The sequence below is a fragment of the Cnephaeus nilssonii genome, assembly GCF_951640355.1.
Source record: "Cnephaeus nilssonii genome assembly, chromosome: 17".
Lineage (NCBI taxonomy): Eukaryota > Metazoa > Chordata > Mammalia > Chiroptera > Vespertilionidae > Cnephaeus > Cnephaeus nilssonii.
Genome location: NC_137088.1, coordinates 874,191 through 892,884, shown reverse-complemented (window position 1 = coordinate 892,884; position 18,694 = coordinate 874,191). Strand labels below are relative to the sequence as shown.

At 44.4% G+C, this 18,694-nt stretch overlaps 1 protein-coding gene across 3 annotated transcripts in view; it reads left to right on the top strand.

Moving 5' to 3' along the window:
* Window positions 1–18,694, top strand: part of LOC307113808 (microtubule-associated protein 4-like) — a 115,894-nt gene that overhangs the window by 27,063 nt on the left and 70,137 nt on the right. The gene's annotated exons all lie outside the window — the stretch shown is intronic.

Below are 18,694 nucleotides of genomic sequence, written 5' to 3'. Positions count from 1 at the left end.
ATAGCACATAGTTATAAATGCTCAGGAGAAGAGAATATGTACAAGTTATATAAAAGGTTTTTCTCTTCAGATTGTAGAATTTGCTCTCCGGTTCTAATGACATCAGTTTAGGAGCTCCTAAATCCGCATACTGGTTTTTGTAAACGGTGTGTGAGTGTGTACGTGCCTGATAAAATTAGGACTTTCAAAAACATCGTTTGTGGCACTTAGGGTTAAGGCAAGTCTTACAAAGATGCAGTTTTTATAGGTCAACAGAGGCCAATATCAATAATTTTTATGGTTCCACCTAATAATTAACTATTCAGTACATTTTGTTGACTTAGCCCTAGCTGGTCTAGCTCAGGGATAGAGCATCAGCCTGCGGACTAAAGCTCCGAGTTCGATTCCGAGTTCGGTGCCTGGGTTGCGGGCTCGATCCCCATAGGGGGCGTGCAGAAGGCAGCTAATCAATGATTCTCTCTCATCATTGATGTTTCTGTCTCCCTCTCCCTTCCTCTCTGAAATAATAAAAATATATTTTAAAAAATATAAATAAATAAAATGATATGCCTAAAAAGACTGTGGATAATTCTGTTTATACAAATTAAGCGAGGTGACTTGCCCAAGATCTTATACCCACGGGCTTATATCCAGCTATGACAGAGGTAAAGAGAAGCCAGATGGCCTGCCAATGACGAATTATTTTAAATCTGAGTAATTGTTAAAAACTTGGGTTTTTTTTCTTCTTCTCTTATAGAAATAAAGGTATAATCAGAATCTATGTATTTAGAAATCACAAATACCATTTTCACGTGATATACTTAACATAGTATATAATACTTTAAATATACTCCTTAGGAAATGAGGGTAATAGAGTAACAGATTCTATAAGGTTTTATGTAATGTACTAGAGGCCCGGTGCACGAAATTCGTGCACGGAGGGGGGTTGTCCCTCAGCCCAGCCTGTACCCTCTCCAATCTGGGACCCCTCAAGGGATGTCCGACTTCCCTCCTCTGCCAGCCTGGTTACCCCTAACTGCCCTCTCCTGCAGGGTTGATCACCTCCCAGGGATCGGGCCTAAACAGGCAGTCGGACATCCCTCTCACAATCCAGAACTGCTGGCTCCCAACTGCTTGCCTGCCTGCCTTCCTGATTGCCCCTAACCGCTTCTGCCTGCCAGCCTGATCACCCCTTAACCACTCTGCTGCCAGCCTGTTTGCCCCCAACTTCCCTCCTCTGCCAGCCTGGTTACCCCTAACTGCCCTCTCCTGCAGGGTTGATCACCTCCAACTGCCCTCCCTTGCAGGCCGGGTGCCTCCCAACTGCCCTCTCCTGCTGGCCATCTTGTGGTGGCCATCTTGTGGTGGCCATCTTGTGTCCACATGGGGGCAGGATCTTTGACCACATGGGGCAGCTATATTGTGTGTTGCAGTGATGATCAATCTGCATATTACTCTTTTATTAGATAGGATAGAGGCCTGGTACAGGGGTGGGGGCCAGCTGGTTTGCCCTGAAGGGGTGTCCCTGATCAGGGTGGGGTTCCCTTGGGGCGTGGGGCGGCCTGAATGAGGGGCCTGTGGTGGTTTGCAGGCCGGCCACGCCCCCTGGCAACGCAAGCAGAGGCCCTGGTATCTGGAATTTATTTTCCTTCTACAATTGAAACTTTGTAGCCTGGAGCAGAGCCAAGCCTGGGGCTCCCTCCGAGGCCCGCAGCCATTTGTGTTGGGTTTATAATTGAAACTTTGTTGCCTTAAGCGGGTGGGCCCGGCCAGGGTGTGTGGAAAGCTTTGCTTCCCCTGTTGCCGGCGGCAACCCTGGCCTGCTCTCTCAAGCTCCATTCTGCCGCCATTTGTTTGAATTTGTTTACCTTCTATAATTGAAACTTTGTAGCTTGAGTGGAGGCTTAGGCCTGCAACGGCTGGCAGAAAGCTTGGCTTCCTCTGTTACCTAGGAAACCTTGCTCTCTGTGGCTGTAGCCATCTTGGTTTGGGTTAATTTGCATACTCGCTCTGATTGGATGGTGGGCGTGGCTTGTGGGTGTGTCAGATGTATGGTCAATTTGCATATTTGTCTATTATTAAATAGGATTAGTCTGTTGTGATATATGAAATCTCTAATAATTTCAGCCACATTTTACTGATACATGTCCAAATGAGAGAACCAGTGTCTGTCATAATAATTGGGATGGATGTGTGTAAGACTTTCACAAGCATTTCTGTAGAAATTTAAGGTCTCTCATGTTAATGGGGAACTGTCTATTTTACTGCCTTTTTTGTGGTCTTATAACAAAAGACGAACCTGGTTCTTCTATTAGTGTAATTTTTGGAAAGTCTCTTTATCAATAATATTTTTTTATTTGTAAAATGAGGATGTTAGATATGTAAGATCCTCGTATTAATTGGGTAATTAATGCTATCTGCTGTAACTTATCTAACATTTTAATGGCTTCACACAATTAGGGCTTATTTCTTTTTAAAATTTTTGATTTTACAGGTAGAGGAAAGGAGAGAGAGAGAGAAACATCAGTTTGTTGTTTCACTTATTTATGAGTTCATTGTTGATTCTTGTATTCGCCCTGATGGGGCATTGAACCCACAGCCTTGGTCGCAGAGGTTTATGTCTTGCTTCCTGTGATGATTAAAGAATTCCGGTTCCTTCCATCCGGTGTCTTGGAGCTTCCACTGGACCCTTTCTGTTTACTTGGTGGAGAGCAAAGAGCACCAGCCGGGACGGGCTTCTTCCATGTGGTGGTGAAGCACGTGCCTGCATCTTGCATTCCACCGACAAAGCCAGTCAGCCGGCTCAGCTGGTCACTGTCGGGTGGCAGGGCGGAGGGCTTGCTGCGCTCCGAGAGAAGGCACAGGACTGGCACTGAGCACGGCCTGCCGCACTCCCGTGCCGGCTGCACGTTCCTCAATTCTAGATTCACCACCAAAATCTTCCTCCTGCTGCGTGATGTGGTTGTAGCTTCCGTTAGAATTTACTCCAGAATTTCTTAGAAGAAATTTAGTTTAGAAGTCTTTGTAATTTTAGCTTGTAAACTCTTTGGTGCTTGCTATACTTAGGAGTTTCCTCCCCCCTCTGCCCCAATGGTTATATCAGTATTTTTTTTTTTTTGTAATTTCATTTGTGGATTAAACTATTTTATTTTATTATGCCTTGCTTATTTTTGAAGGATTAAAAATGCATTTATGCCAAAAATCTTCCAGTGCTTGTACAGGAAATACCGTAGAATATTGGACAAAGCCGGTATCAGAGCCACCAAGTCATTGTCTACCCATGTTAAGTCTGTCAGCCCACAGGCAGAAGGCAGAACAGACAAACTCACTCTCTTAAAGGTCAGCGCACGCAGACTTGCAGCCGATAGAGAGGCACATTCCAGTGAGGAGGCAACATTCTCTCTGCCTTCTGCCCACTGAAGATTAAACTTGAAGAGTCAGCAAAAGCCTTTTAGCTTTGATTTCAAAAGCTACTGTTTTAGAATTAGCCCCCACCTCCCTTTTTTCTGTGATAGAGTACGTATACACCCTTTTACACCTAAGTACAAAATGTAATTCTTCATGAGTCTATCTTGTGTTAGTAAATCTGATGAGAATGTTCTAAGTATTAAATGCATTCTTTTCTTAAAGGGTATAATGAGCTCAAAATAATGCCACAGTACAGGTTGCATTGTATTTGAATCAAAAGTTCTTGGTGAGTTCCCCTCCAGTAACCTCCCTCTCCCCAATTTTTACTTGTCTTTTTTTCCTTGTTGCTAGAAAAATGTATGGCATCTGTACACATAGGTAAGGTCTTCCAGCTTTGGAACATTATACTGTTTGTGGAAAGGTTAATTTTGGACAGTTGATCCTCAGCCGGTTTCTCAGTGGTTATGTCTTTCTCTCATATAGATGTTTCTCTCTGTCTCTCCCTCTCCATTCCATTCTCTCTAAAAGTTAATGGAGCCCGGCTGGTTGTAGATTAGGGGTTGAGCATCAACCTATGAACCAGGAGGTCACAGTTCAATTCCTGGTCATGGCATATGCCTGGGTTGTGAGTTTGATTCCAAGTAGGGGGTGTGCAGGAGGCAGGCAATGATTCTCATCATTGTTTTTCTCTCTCTCCTTCTTTCTTTTTCTCTGAAATCAATAAAAATTTTTTTAAAAAAGTCAATGGAAAAAAGTATTCTAGGGTGAGGAACAACAACAACAAAATTTAGATAGTTGTTTCTAGACCCAGTGCATTGCCATCATCCTAACCAGTGACCCGGTGCATAGATTCGTGCACATTGAAAGGAAATTAATTAAAAGGTGGCCGGTGGGGAGGACTGGGCGAAATGGGCCAGACACGCCTTGGAGCCAACCTCCCGTGGCCCCTTCCTGGCCAGCCACACCTGGGGTGGCGCCGTGGCTTGAAGGGCATCTGTGGAGTGAGTGGGGTCCTTCCGGCAGGGGGCCGAAACCGGCTCTCCGACATCCCCCAAGGGGTCCTGGAGTGCGAGCTCCCTCCTCTCTGGTTCCGGGGTGCGTCACCTGAGAACTGCTGCTGCCAAATCACGGCAGCTTGGCAGCTCCTGCATTGAGGTCTGCCCCCTGGTGGTCAGTGCACGTCATACCTACCGGCTGGTCGGCCAGTTGGTCGGTCGCTTAGCCTTTTATATATATACTAGTGGCCTGGTGCATGAAATTCATGCATGGGGGGTGGGGTGTCCCTCAGCCGGGCCTGCACCCTCTCCAATCTGGGACCTCTCAGGCGACATCCCTCTTGCAATCTGGGACTGCTGGCTCCTAACTGCTCACCTGCCTGCCTGCCTGATTGCCTCTAACCACTCTGCCTGCCGGCCTGCTCACCCCCAACTGCCCCCCCCACCGGCCTGATTGCCCCCCAACAGCCTGCCCACCCCCAAATCCCCCCCTGCTGGCCTGATCACCCCCAACTGCCCTCTCTGCCAGTCTGCTCACCCCAAACTGCCCCCCTGCCAACCTGATTGCCCTCAACTGCCCCCCCACCAGCCTAACTGCCCCCCCTGCCAGCCTGCCTGCCCCCAACTGCCCCTCCTGCAGGCCTGATCACCCCCAACTTCCCTCTCCTCCTGGCCTGATTGCCCCTAACCACCTCTGCCTTGGCCCTGCCACCATGGCTTTGTCCGGAAGGACGTCCAAAAGGTCTCCTGGAAGGTCTCCTCGTCTAATTAGCATATTACCCTTTTATTAGTACAGATAGATGGTGCCATTACTTGAATACTGTGGCTTTCCTATGATGCTGTATTCATTTGTTGTTTTACTGGAATTTGTGCTGAAAGTTCATTTTCAGAAAGGGTTTCTGGAAAATAAATGTTTTGGATTTGTTGCATGTTTGAATTTGCAACTTGGACTTCACTTGATAAATGGGCTGAGATAAAACTCTAGTTTAAACTTTGTTTTATTTTTATTTTTAAAATAAAAATAAAATAAATATATTTTTAGTGATTTCAGAGAGGAAGGGAGAGGGAGCGATAGAAATATTGATGATGAGAATCATTGATCGTCTGCCTCCTGCATGCCCCCCACTGGGGATTGAGCCCACACCCTGGGCATATAGCCTGACTGGGAATGGAACCATGACCTCCTAGTTCATAGGTCAATGCTCAACCACTGAGCCACGTGGGCTGGGCTAAAATTTCAGTTTTAAAAGGCATCACTCCATTGCTTTCTAGCATTTAGTGTTGCTATTAAAAATCAGAAGACAATCTGTTTTTCATAACTTGGTACCACTTGGGGAATTTTCTTTTTGTTTTTCCTTTTTCCACTTCCTGTCCTTGTCTCTTTGCTCCCTCCACTGTCCTTGTGCACACAACCTCTCCTTTTTGCTGTGATGTCATATGTACCTTTTAAAAAAAATGTTTTTATTGCTTTCAAAGAGGAAGAAAGAGGGAGAGAGAGAGACAGAAACATGAATGATGAGAGAGAATCACTGATCAGCTGCCTCCTGCATGCCTCCTACCGGGGATCTAGCTTGCAACTTGGCATGTGCCTTGATTGGGAGTCAAACCGTGATCTTTTGGTTCATGGGTCAACATTCAACCACTGAGCCATGCTGGCCTGGCATCATATATGCCTTTTTTTATGTAAAATATATATGCAAAACTTTAAGAGTAATAAAAAGACAAAATTTTCATGAATTTACAACCCAGTTTACAAAATTGGACTTTCCTAAGCTCCTTGTTTATCCTTTTCCTATTGAAATTTCCCCCCAGAGTGTATCACTATCCTGAATTTTGTGCCCTTCCTTGTGTTTAATAGTTTGACTATAAATACATAACTCCTTTAACACCATGTAACACCATGTTGAGGGGTATATCTGTAGTTAATTCATTTTCAATGCTGTATTGATTTCATTACATTAATATAAATTTTAATCTATTCTCTATTGATATACATTTGGGTTGTTTTTAGATTCTTGTTATGAATAATGCTGCTCTGACATTTTTGTACATGGATGCATGAGTTTATCTAAGATACATATCTAGAAATAGAAAGCCTGGGAAGGAAATGTAGAAATTCTGCCTTATAAATAATGACATACTGTTGTCTAAAATTATAATCAGTTTATAGCAGTGCATGAGAAGTACCATTGCTGTTCATCCTTTCTAACACCTTTGGCTTGTTTTTCATTCTCTTAATGGTATATTTGAATGGACTTAAATTCTACCTTTAATGTAGTCCAATTTATCATTTTTAGCTTTTTATGGTTAGTGATTTGTGTGACCTATTTAAGAAATCCTTGCTTACCCCATGATCATAAAGATATTCTGCAGATTACCTTCTAAAAGCTTTATTGTTTTATCTTTTACTAGTGGCCTGGTGCATGGATTCGTACACATTGAAAGGAAATTAATTAGAAGAAATATTTTAATATCGCTGTTTGCCCTTTCTCTATAATAGAAGTGTCAACCAAATTTACGATTGATAATGACAGCCCGAAACACACGGGTGCGATTGGTGCCAGCGAGAGCTTTATATGTATCGTGCATGTGCGAGTCAACTTAGCCTTTTATAGATATAGAATAAACTTGCTTAATTAGACCTGCTTTCTGATGTAGCTAAACGTTTCCCAGCCCAGTGAAGCACCCCAACTTCTCTTTCAGGTAATTGTCAGCAACACAGCAGTAAATATCAACACGAAGCACATTATTATTGTAGATCACGCAGGGAGAACAAAGGGTAAAATATTTAACTGCAGCAGTGTTTGACTATGTTCTGAGCAGTGAGAAAACCTGAAGTCATTTTCAAGTTCCACCATTTCTTACTTTTCAGTCGGGTCAAGTTTTTAAGCTTTCTAAATCTCCGTTTTCTGGCTAATGAAAAGAAAATAGGATTTCACCAAATCTCCTATGTACCTACTCCAGGACTTCTGTGAGGATCAAATGAGATGGGGCCTGGGAAAACGCTTCACAGACATTTGGTTAAAGTGTAAAATGTTTCCACCTGGCTGTAAAGCAAGTCGTGTTCCTGGGCTGAAGAAACGACAAGGAGGCTAGTCCTAGGGAGAGGAAGCCGGGCTTTGCTACATGACATCATTACCCGGCGCTCACAGCAACCATTTCCAGGCGGGGCTGGGCTGGGCTGTGGCCGCATTTTGCACCATGGTGGGCTGTCGCTCAGGGGTGGTGGTAGGGCGTGTCCCACTTGGGGGAAGCCGAGTATTGCTTCGCCAGTGCCAGATCTGCGGCGCTGTTTCTTTGTAAATGGCCAGTGCGCGTCATGACAGCTCCTGCGTTGAGTGTCTGCCCCCTGGTGGTCAGTGTGTGTCATAGTGACTGGTTGGAGGGACACTTAGCATATTAGCCTTTTATATATATATAGATAGATAGATAGATAGATAGATAGATGTTTAGGACTGCCATTCACCTGGAGTTGATTTTTGTATACAGTGTGAGGTAGAACTCAAAAGACATCCCCCAATAATTGGATCTCCAGTTGGCACAGCACCATTTATTAAAAAGAGAGCTTTCCTTACTGCTCACAGGGCCACGTTTGTCCTAGTGACGTGTGCGTATGTGGTGGTTCTGTTCTGAACCTGTTCTCTTGTGTTGGCCTCTTTCTTGATGGTTGTGCCAGTCAGTATGCAGTGTTATTAGCTGTAACTTGTGTGCTGAGCTGTTGAAGCTGCATGTCCTTACTGAGTTTTGTCTGCGTGATGTGTCAGTTGCGGGGAGAGGTGTATTACAGTATCCCCCTCTGAAGGAGGACTCATCCGTTTCTCCTCCACACTGTCAGTTTTATGCATTTTAAAATAGCTCTGGTGTTGGGCTGTACTAGCTTAATATTTAATGTTGAGAACGCTTCTTAGTGAATTAAGCTTTTTGTTACTTTATTTCCTTTTGCTTAGAGTCTGTTTTGCTTGGGATTTCTATGCTGCTCCAACCTGCTGTGCTTTTTGTGACACGGGTGATCCTTTTGCAGTAGATGGTGCTGGTGCCCTGCCTAGATTCCCTTCACCAGGGAGTGCCCACTCCCCGTCATTCCCACCCCGTCCTGCTAGAGGGTTAGCTGCCTGCGGCCTCCCCAGAAAAGCTTGGGAAGTTCTGTCCCTCCCCTCAGCCATGACTGCCTGACATGGCGTACTGCGGCTCTGCTCTTCAGAGGGAAACTCACTGTGCTCGATGGGAGAGGCTTTTCTTAAATGAAACCGTTTTTAAAAGCTAATAGCTAGTGAGGTGTGAAGGCTCTTCCCTTTATCAACTTCTCCAGCACTGAGTCATCCTAACATTACATAATTGATTATCCTTGGACCGAGATGTGAGCTGATACTATAGAGACTTAACATCTTAATGATGTAAAAGTTCTAATATTGACACAGTGATGCTAACTCACATCGATGGTGGCAGCAATCTCTTGTATGAAAACCTGTTTGTTGCTGCCATGTTGCATCATGTTGTTGTGCTTCTCTACAGCAGAGAGCTATTTTTATGGCCCGGCCTCATAGTGATAAGATGAGCGGCATGGAGAGCTGGCTGGTGTGGTGACTGCCTGTTGGCTTTCTCTCCATGATGGCTCTGGCATATGTTTGGAAAGTAGAAGAAATGAGGTAAATATTCTTAATTAGTGAAGGTCCTTCAGTCTTGACTCGATTTATTCTTTTTCCAGTTCTGAAGAGTTTTTGTCATTTTGACACCTGATTCATTTCAAAGTAGACCTTTAAAAAAATTTAACTTCTGTTGCACCATTTTAGAACCATTTAGCTAGTATAGAGGGCAGGCCAAAACAACCTACGGCACGGCCAGACTGTCCCTGTTAGAAGAAGTACAGATGATGTGTGTGGGTTTTGAATGGCACCGGGAGAACTAATTCTAAAAAATAATCACAGAGAGGTGATAGGGTGTGGGCCTGGGCTTCGAGGCTGACAGACAGGGAGGGAGTGGAGAGTTTGCACCGTGGCGAGCAGTGCTAGCATGGTGAGGGCGGCAGGCAGCCTTCCTCACCCTCAGGGTGGGCTGGTCTGACAGCAAGGAGACATGAGACAGTGAGCGAGGAAGATAAGCACATTTAGTACAGACCTTTGTACGGGAGCCCTGCGTGCGTGAGCCTCAGAGCCCCCACATGCACGGAAGGTGGGTGCACAGGACCTCCTGAGCGGGATGAGGTCCTGATGCCCCAGGTCACTGTGGAGAGCACATGTTCAGGAATTCTTCGTTTCCCTGCCGTATAGATAGGTAGAAGGCCATGTCTGATTTTAACTCTTACCCAGGGCCAGGTTCCTAATTTAACTTCTAGACAAGAGGCAGCAGACGTTTCTTTTGAGTCCCCAGGGTTCAAAGCAGTCCATACACCACAGAGGCACACATTCGGGTGGCGCGTTCTGAACCTCTACCGAGTGGTAATGCCTGTGCCTGCTGGTAAAGTGGCCATTGTCTGATGTCACTAAGGTGTGGGGTGACCTCCATGGAGCCCTGCATTGGTGGTTGTGCCGGTGACAGGACTGGGTCTTCTCGGGTTGTGGCTTTGATAACCTACTAAAGAGTTTGGATTTCTTTCATTTTTAATAGGCATTGGGGTTCTTTTAAATCAACTGGGATGTTTTCTTGGTGTTAGGACTCTTCCAACTGCCTTAGTCCCTTTGAGAAGATGGGGCAAGTGTGTCAGGTGGAGGCGGAATCCATACAATTGGAAGACTTGGCCCGTCGTGCCGCACCCACTGTCTCTGCTGCCCTCGTCCCCTCTCGGGCTGGTGCTCCCAGGCCCAGCCCCGGCCTACGTGCCCTGTTGCCCTGGCTCTCCTTCCTGCCCTCTGCAGGCAGGGAGCTGGTGGTTTTAAGCAAGCCTGTAGAGGGTTGAAGTGGGGAGAAGTAAGTTTTGGATGGGTGTAAGCAGACTGATTTGTTGTTGTCGTCGTCTTGGACTGAGGAAGAATACATGGGATGGATAGAAAAGTTAAAAAACAACACTTTCTCTTTTTCCAGATTGGGGGCATGAGGTATTGAGACTCCTCTTAAGATTTGCCCCTCTCTCTTGTTTTAACTGAGATAGGATTGACGACTCACTCCTCAGATGGCGGCAGCAGAAGTGTAAGTGCTGTGTCACGGTCTCCTGTGTTGGCCCACAGCCCGTTCAGCAGACTGTGTCACATGGCTGGCAGGGGGAGGTATCTGGTGCAGATGATTATTCTGGGAGAAATAGATTTAAATTCACTCAGAAATGTAACAGGCAGGTGCTCTTTGGAGATCTGCAGTGCATTCCGGAGGGACTGAATGCCAGCTGCCGGCGCAGTTCCCGAAGGAGGTGAGCGAGGCTTTCTGTCTCGCGCTGCAGGTGGTACGTACGTCAGGACGCGTGTGCCTGTGCATGCAGTGTTTCTGTCTAGAGGACAGGGCTCCCTAAAATAGCAGCTGGAAGAGGAGCTCTTCGTTTGGGGGACTACCTGGAAAGAATGTATCAGCTGGGCGATGGCCTCCGCTGTTGGAGTAATGAGGGCTCTCCTGTTGCTGAAGAGGACAGGACAAGCGGGAACCCTGCTGAGCCTGGAAATCCCAGTCGTTGGTAATAATACAGCTGTTGTCCTTGTGGTGTAGAGGGAGGCACCTGGGGGTAGACAGTTAGCATGTCCTCCTGGAGTTTGGAGTTAATTGCTCAGGACAGTCAAGATGTTGCTGAACTGTCTGTTGCCATTTGCCAGCCTGGTTCTGGGGATGAGCAGGAGAAATTCAGATTAGCCTGGGGCAGTGGTCAGCAAACTCATTAGTCAACAGAGCCAAATATCAACAGTGCAACGATTGGAATTTCTTTTGAGAGCCAAATTTTTTAAACTTAAACTTCTTCTAATGCCACTTCTTCAAAATAGACTCGCCCAGGCCGTGGTATTTTGTAGAAGAGCCACACTCAAGGGGCCAAAGAGCCACATGTGGCTCGCGAGCCGCAGTTTGCCAACCACGGGCTTGAGGGATATGTGCCTCTGAGCTGCAGGAGATGGTAGCTGAGTCTCCTAGAGGTCTTTCATGAAGATGTGGTTTTACTTAGAATAAAATATAGTTTTGGCCCTGGCCAGTTTGGCTCAGTGGATAGAGCGTTGGCCTGTGGCCTGCGGAATCCCAGGTTCGATTCCGGGCAAGGGCATGTACCTTGGTTGTGGGCACATCCCCAGTGGGGGGTGTGCAGGAGGCAGCTGATCAATGTTTCTCTCTCATCGATGTTTCTAACTCTCTATCCCTCTCCCTACCTCTCTGTAAAAATCAATAAAATATATTTTTAAAAAAAATATATAGTTTTTATTGAAAGTATAAATCAAGGTTTTCCAGTTAATTAAATTAAAAACAGAACACAGCTGCCAGCAAACAAGGGTCAGCTTGATATGCCCTAGATGTCTGAAGGAATTCATGACGACAGAGCTGAGGAGTGCAGTCCCCACTTGGTACCTGACAGCTTGCTGGGCCAACTGAGAAAGCCTCGGTGAATGGGAAGTCCTCGTGTGCAGGCTGTCCCCCATGCCAGGTCAGAGAGGGTCTGCGCCGCTCACTGGGACGGTGGTTTTCCAGGGGGAGGCAGCACTGCCCTTCGGCTGCAGCGCTCGCACGCGTGTCCTGGGGGCAGCTTGGTTGGTGGCTTCATGCAAAACAAAAGCAGAAGAAAATATCAGCCCACACATCTTTCCAGTTCTGTGCCTCGTCCATAACTCAACCTCCCCCCCCCCCCCCCGAAAAAAAAACCCCACCAGGACAGATAATCACAGAAAATTGAAGTGAGCATTATGAGCAGTCTCCTACTTTTAAGATTTATTATTAAACTTTTATTTATTAAACTAGAGGCCTGGTGCACGAAACTCATGCCCTGGGGTGGGGGGTCAGCCTGGCCTGCGCCCTCTCACAGTCCTGGGGCCCTTGGGGGATGTCCGACTGTCCGCACTTGCCAACCATGAGCCTGGCTTCTGGCTAAGAGGTGCTCCCGCTGTGGGAGCGCACTGATCATCAGGGGGCAGCGCCTGCATTGAGCGTCTGCCCCCTGGTGGTCAGTGTGCATCATAGTGACCAGTCATTCCACTGTTTGGTCAATTTGCATATTAGCCTTTTATTATATAGGATTGGTTATTTGAAACTCAGAATATAAAATTCCCTTAGATAATAATGCTATAAATGAAAATTTTATTTCTAAACTAGTCCAGGTTATTGAGACATTCTTTTTTCTTTCTAAAATTGTCAGGAGGTGGTATTTTGAAAGACGTCACATTTGCCCTTGGCCATGGTATTACCTCCCCTTTCCTCCCTCCTAGGGCCCACTTGCCCTCTCCTCCCAACTTTGATATCTTTTCCAGATCAGCTTTGTTCCCTGAAATATTCCATGTTGCTAAATTAGTTTTCTCCCTTTTCATACTAACCGAGAAACTCAGACACTTTCTGTGGAATTTATCTCCGGAATTAGGAGGAAAGCTACTAGATAAGAAATGTTGTCTTTTTATTTAACCCTTTCTCCCTTTTATTTAATTTTTTTAAATATATTTTTATTGATTTCAAAGAGGGAGGGAGAGAAACATCAATGATGAGAGAATCTTTGATCGGCTGTCTCCTGAATCCCCCCACTGGGAATCAAGCCCGTCACCAGGGCATGTGCCCTGACCAGGAATTGAACCTTGACCTCCTGGTTCATAGGTTGATGCTCAACCACTGAGCCACACCTGCCAGGCTATCCTTTCTCCTTTTTGAATTATGAAGTAGGATTCTATACTTTTTAAGAGAGAATGCTGGCTATCAAACGAATCTTGGTAGAAGTTTGGCTAATGTAACAGTAAAATAAAAGTATTATAGTGTTATGAACAGTGACTGCTTATGTTGATGGAAATAAGGCTTCTGTTCTTCCTTTTCACAAGTTTTCTTCTTCCACATTAACCCCTAAGCAGCATCTTGGGGGTGGTAGGTAGGGGAGGACAGAGGCAACAACAGGCCATTTGCAAACTTGATGGCTGATTTTTCATCAGAAAGAGTGAGACATGTATTTAAATCAGATATGAACACTATTTAATCTCTGTAGACCTAGAAAATGTTTTCAGTTCAGTAATTAATTTCTGAGTTTTTGTGATCTAAAGTAAACCATACCACAGAGAAGGTGCTTGTGACCTCATCATATATTCTTATGTGCTCCGTATGAGTCCAGAGCTATTAATAGTAAGAGGGTAGTCAAGAGACCAAAATTCTCTCCTGTGCTGCATCATGTCCTGTCCTTTTCTATTGCCTTGCTTTACCTGTTTCCAGAACCCTCTAGAATACCAGAGAGTCTCACTTCAGACATGCAGTCAGATGAAGAGCCGATGTGTGAGTGCTGTGTTGAAAGCTGTTCTCTCGGTGCCGGTGCCGGTTAAGTGGACGGGCTGCTTGCTTCTCTGGCAGAGTGGTGTCCCGTCTCCTTTGATGCCAGCTAGCACCGGGCGAGTTTCTTAGCCTCTGGTGAGATTTGCTCAAACAGGGCCCTGTGCACGGATGAGTTTTAGTCTTCCTTTTGCTAAAAAGCTTTTTAGTAAACCTAAACCCAGTTATAATTGAGAGTACCTGATATAGGAAATACTAATTTAATAATGCGAATTTACATTTACATTGAGGATCTATATGAAGTTCGTTGATTTATTTCTAACGTAAGTGATGAAATGGAATTATAAGTAGCTTGTTTAGGCTAATCAAGCTCAGGAATCGTGTGACAAACCTTTCTCATTTTACAGATTAGGGAACTCAGCCCCCGAAGGTGACTCACTCAAAGCCACAGTGAGAGTCCGAGTAAACTAGTGCTTCAGCGAAGCAGAGAGACTCTGTACCCAGCTTTCTTTTCTTGCCTCTGATGAGCACATCCATTTACAGTTAACTTTATTAGCTATAAAATAAAAGACAAACAGTATAAATAGCGAGAGATATCTTTGAAAAGTAGATCATTATTCATTCACAAGGGTTCATTTTTGGATCTGACTATCCAGATTTGAGACTAACACTGTGTTATGTCATCTTTTTGTCCATAAACTACATGACTAAACATTTTAATGCATAAATGAATATTAAGTGATCTCAAATGAGTCTGTATGAGAATAAATTTGTTCATGAATTTATTAAAATCAATTCTGGAACACTTGCAGAACCAGTTTAACAAATCTGTATGGCACTTGAAGGAATTTTTGTACATGTTTTAGAAAGAACTACACCATTGGGTGATCTCTTTAAAGCATTGGAAAACGGGGCTTTACAGAACCAGTCCTTTCACTTCCAACACAACCCGAGCATTGCTTTTACAGGGTCCGTTCCATACGGAGACATTTGTGTGTGTGTCGAAGTCATACTTCTCTTTATATTTGGTGACAGGAAAAGAATGGCTACCCTGTTGAGTTGTGGATGCTGGTTTGTTGGCTAAATGCACACAGAGCCAAGTGACCTTCCCATTTTCCGACTAATTTTCTATCAAGTTTACCTTGCTAGGCTGAATCTAACCTGTTGTTCATATCCTGGACCCGCGTGCCAGCTCAGGAAGAGGTTTGGGAAGTGCTGGTGGTGGGCGTGGTGAGGGGACAGGCTACAGTGGGTGAAAGCTGCTCTGTGAGAATCCGCACTCATACACGAGGTTTACAATGCACCGCTGGGTTTTCTGTACTTCCCCGTGTCCTAAATTAGAAAAAGGTTGAGTGGATTGTGTGAATAAGTGTCATAATTATATATTTCTGGCACAGATAAATCTAGTTGGCTCTTATTGTATTTGTTAAAGGTAGTATAGGTGTCCTTTCAAATTCTCTTTTGATTATGAAACTAATTATAGACATTCTTTATTGTTTTTGGTTCATAGCAGTTTTCATAGCCTAACTGATAATAATAGTTATCATAGGTAGGAAGGAAAAAAGCAATTACTTCTGTTGTTCTTAATCCTTACCCGAAGATATTTTATCCATTGATTTTTAGAGAAAGTGGGAGGGAGAGAGGGAGGGATGGGGAGGGGAGAGAGAGAAACATTGATGTTGAGAGAGACACATCGATTGGTTGCCTCCCGCTTGTGCCCCAACCAGGCCGGGGATGAACCTGCAACCCAGGTACATGCCCTTGACCGGGAATCAAACCCGGGACCCTTTTGTGTGTGGGCTGACGCTCTAACACTGAGCAACACTGGCCAGGGCAAAAGCGCAGTTACTTTCTATGGAAACCTTTAACATTCGAGTTTGTCAGGCTTTTAAAAAGGTCTTCAATGAGTCATTTTTTAGCATATTACCTGTCAAGATCTGGAGTGACAATAATACCTAATATTGCTAAATAAAATTATTTTGTTAATTTTTTCCATCATTACTTTTGATTTATTTATATATTTATTTTTTGGCTTTAGTTAACAGTTGGCCAGTGTGATTTTTTTTATCCTCACCTGAGGAGATCTGTATCTATATATATGGTATCCCCCTAAATGTACACATATATTAATATATTTATTGATTTTTAGAGAGAGAGGACAGGAGAGAGAGAGAGAAACATTGATGTGAGAGATTAACATTAATTGGTTGCCTCCTATATGGGTGCTGATGGGATTGAACCTGCAATCTAGGTATGTACCATGACCGGGAATGAACCCGCAACCTTTTGGTGTATGGGACGATGCTCCAACCAACTGAGCCATCCGGCCAGGACCAAACTATGCTTTTTTATAAGATTTGTTATAGGCTATTTAAAAAGTGTATTCTTAAAAGAAGGAGAAGAGATGAGCCAAAGAACATACATATATGCACAGCCCCTGGACACAGCAGTGCGGTGATGGCCAGAGGGAGGAGGGTGGGGCTGGGTGACAGTGGGTAAAGGATTAGAAAATGGGGGACATCTGTAATAGTGTCAACAATTAAAAAAAAAAAAAAAATATATATATATATATATATGTTTCTAAAAAAAACACCACGTAATTTAATCTATTAAAAGTATTGTAAGCTTTTCATAGAACCTGCTCAAGCCATTTTGTGATGGGAAATACTGTTTTAAAGTCAGATAAAACTGCCCTGCCTCTCTCTCCCTCTCCCTCTCCCTTCCTCTCTGAAATAAATAAAAAATATATTTAAAGAAACATCAACGATGAGAGAGAATCATCGATTGGCTGCCTCCTGCATGCCTCCCACCAGGGACTGAGCCCATAACCTGGGCATGTGTCCTGACCAGGAATCAAACAGTGACCTCCTAGTTCATGGTTTGACACTCAACCACAGACCATTCCAGCAGGGCTATCTATCATTACAGTTTTTGAAAAGATTTTATTTATGCAAATTCAATATTCCCAAATCTTGGAACTTCATTTTAACTTGTAATCCTTTTCCTATATAATAAAAGCCTAATATGCAAATCGACTGAGTGGTGGGATGATCGGTGGAATGACCGGTCGCTATGATGTACACTGACCACCAGCGGCGGGGGGGGCTCCCCCTCCCCGATTGCCCCGTCGGTCGCCCCACAGATTGGCCCTGGTCGCTGGCTGGGCCTAGGGATCCTACCCGTGCACGAATTTCGTTATGTAATATAAATAATATGTAGTGAATGTTCTCACCAGGATGAGGCCTTACATATAGATATGTTTGTGTGTGTTTTCTGGACACTTGCCTAGAAGTCAATCTTGCTTTTGGGCTTATCCCCTCTGTGCGCTGTTTCGTGTCTAGAACTGAGCTTACAATCTCGGCTTCCACTCTTCCACTTTCTACACATCGAGACACACACAAAGCCTTGGAGGTGTTGGATTTGGGAACTGGAGATGGGCGGGCTTCTGCCGTTAAAATGTTCCGAATGTATTTGCTTTGTGCATATTTTATTATGTGGTCGTCTTACAGCTTCTCTTATGGAGCACTAAGAAGAAATAATGATTGAAAAAGTATGACTTTCATACTTGTATCACAGGATAGAAAAAGTGGGAGGAGAGTGTTTGGGGACAGAGATGAAGATAGAGTGACTGGTTTCTGGCTGTGTGTACTTCTTGTTCCATGGTGAGCTTGTTGGAGGGAGATTGACAGTGGAGGAGAGTTTGAAAGGAGACCCTGACCATTAAGTGTCTTGAATCCTAGTAAATTTTGTCTTTTTTAAAAATTTAAGTTGGAGGAAGACTATGTTTATTAGTTGAGATTGTTTAGTCAGCAGAAAGAGGTTGACTACGTGAGGCAAAAGGAAGATTGGAAGGCTGCTCACTTAGACTTGAGAAAGAAGACTCTCGTGCGCCTTCCAGGATGTAGTCATAAACGGATCCTTCTAACCATTGTCTTCTGATTGGCCAGACTTCAGTCATGTGCCTCTGGGGCATTGGTGTGGATGAGGGGACATGAGAAAACACATTTCTGGGCAGACAACGACATTTACCTGGTCAAGCTCATATGTCTCTTTATCCTTATGTACTGGGAGTTTAATTTATTATAGGCCCGTTGGCTCTTTTGACCACATTATTTCTGTATTTCCTTGACTATTCACTCACAGTTTTACCTATAATAGATTACACTTCTTAATTTCAGGTTATGTTTGAAAATTGAGAACCTGATATTCTGTAAAGATGGTAATGTACATGACCACAGAGAACTACTTCTCTTAGATAATTCAGGGGACACATCTATATTTTTCATGCCAGCCCGGCCAAGTGTAGCTTGGTGTGGACATAGCTCTCCACAAGTGATTCATGAAGAAGCAGGACTTATCTCAGGATGAGGCCCATACTCACAGTATTTGGTCAAGAAAGGTGACTTCATTTGCCTGATAGTAATGTAACCTTTAAAATACATATATAGCCCTAGCTGGTTTGGCTCAGTGGATAGAGCATCAGCCTGTGGACTGAAGGGTCCCTGGTTCAATTCCGGTCAAGGGCACATGCCCAGCTTTCGGGCTCGATCTTCAGTGTGAGGCCTGCAGGAGGCAGCCAACCAATGATCCTCTCTTATCATTGATGTTTCTATCTCTCTCTCCCTTCCCTTCCTCTCTGAAATCAATAAAAATATATTAAAAAAAAATAAAAATAAAATACATATATAATTGACTTCAGAGAGGAAGGGAAAGGGAGAGAGACACAGAAACATCCATGATGAGAGAGAGTCTTCGATCGGCTGCCTTTTGCATGCCCCCTACTGGGGATCGAGCTCACAACCCAGGCATGTGCCCTTGACTGGAATCAGCCTGGGACCCTTCAGGTCACAGGCTGCTGATGCTCTATCCACTGAGCCAAACTGGCTAGGGCAGTAAACCTTTTTAAAATGGGAATCTAATCTCACCTGACCTATGTTTATTCTTTTTAAAGAATTATTCTGGGA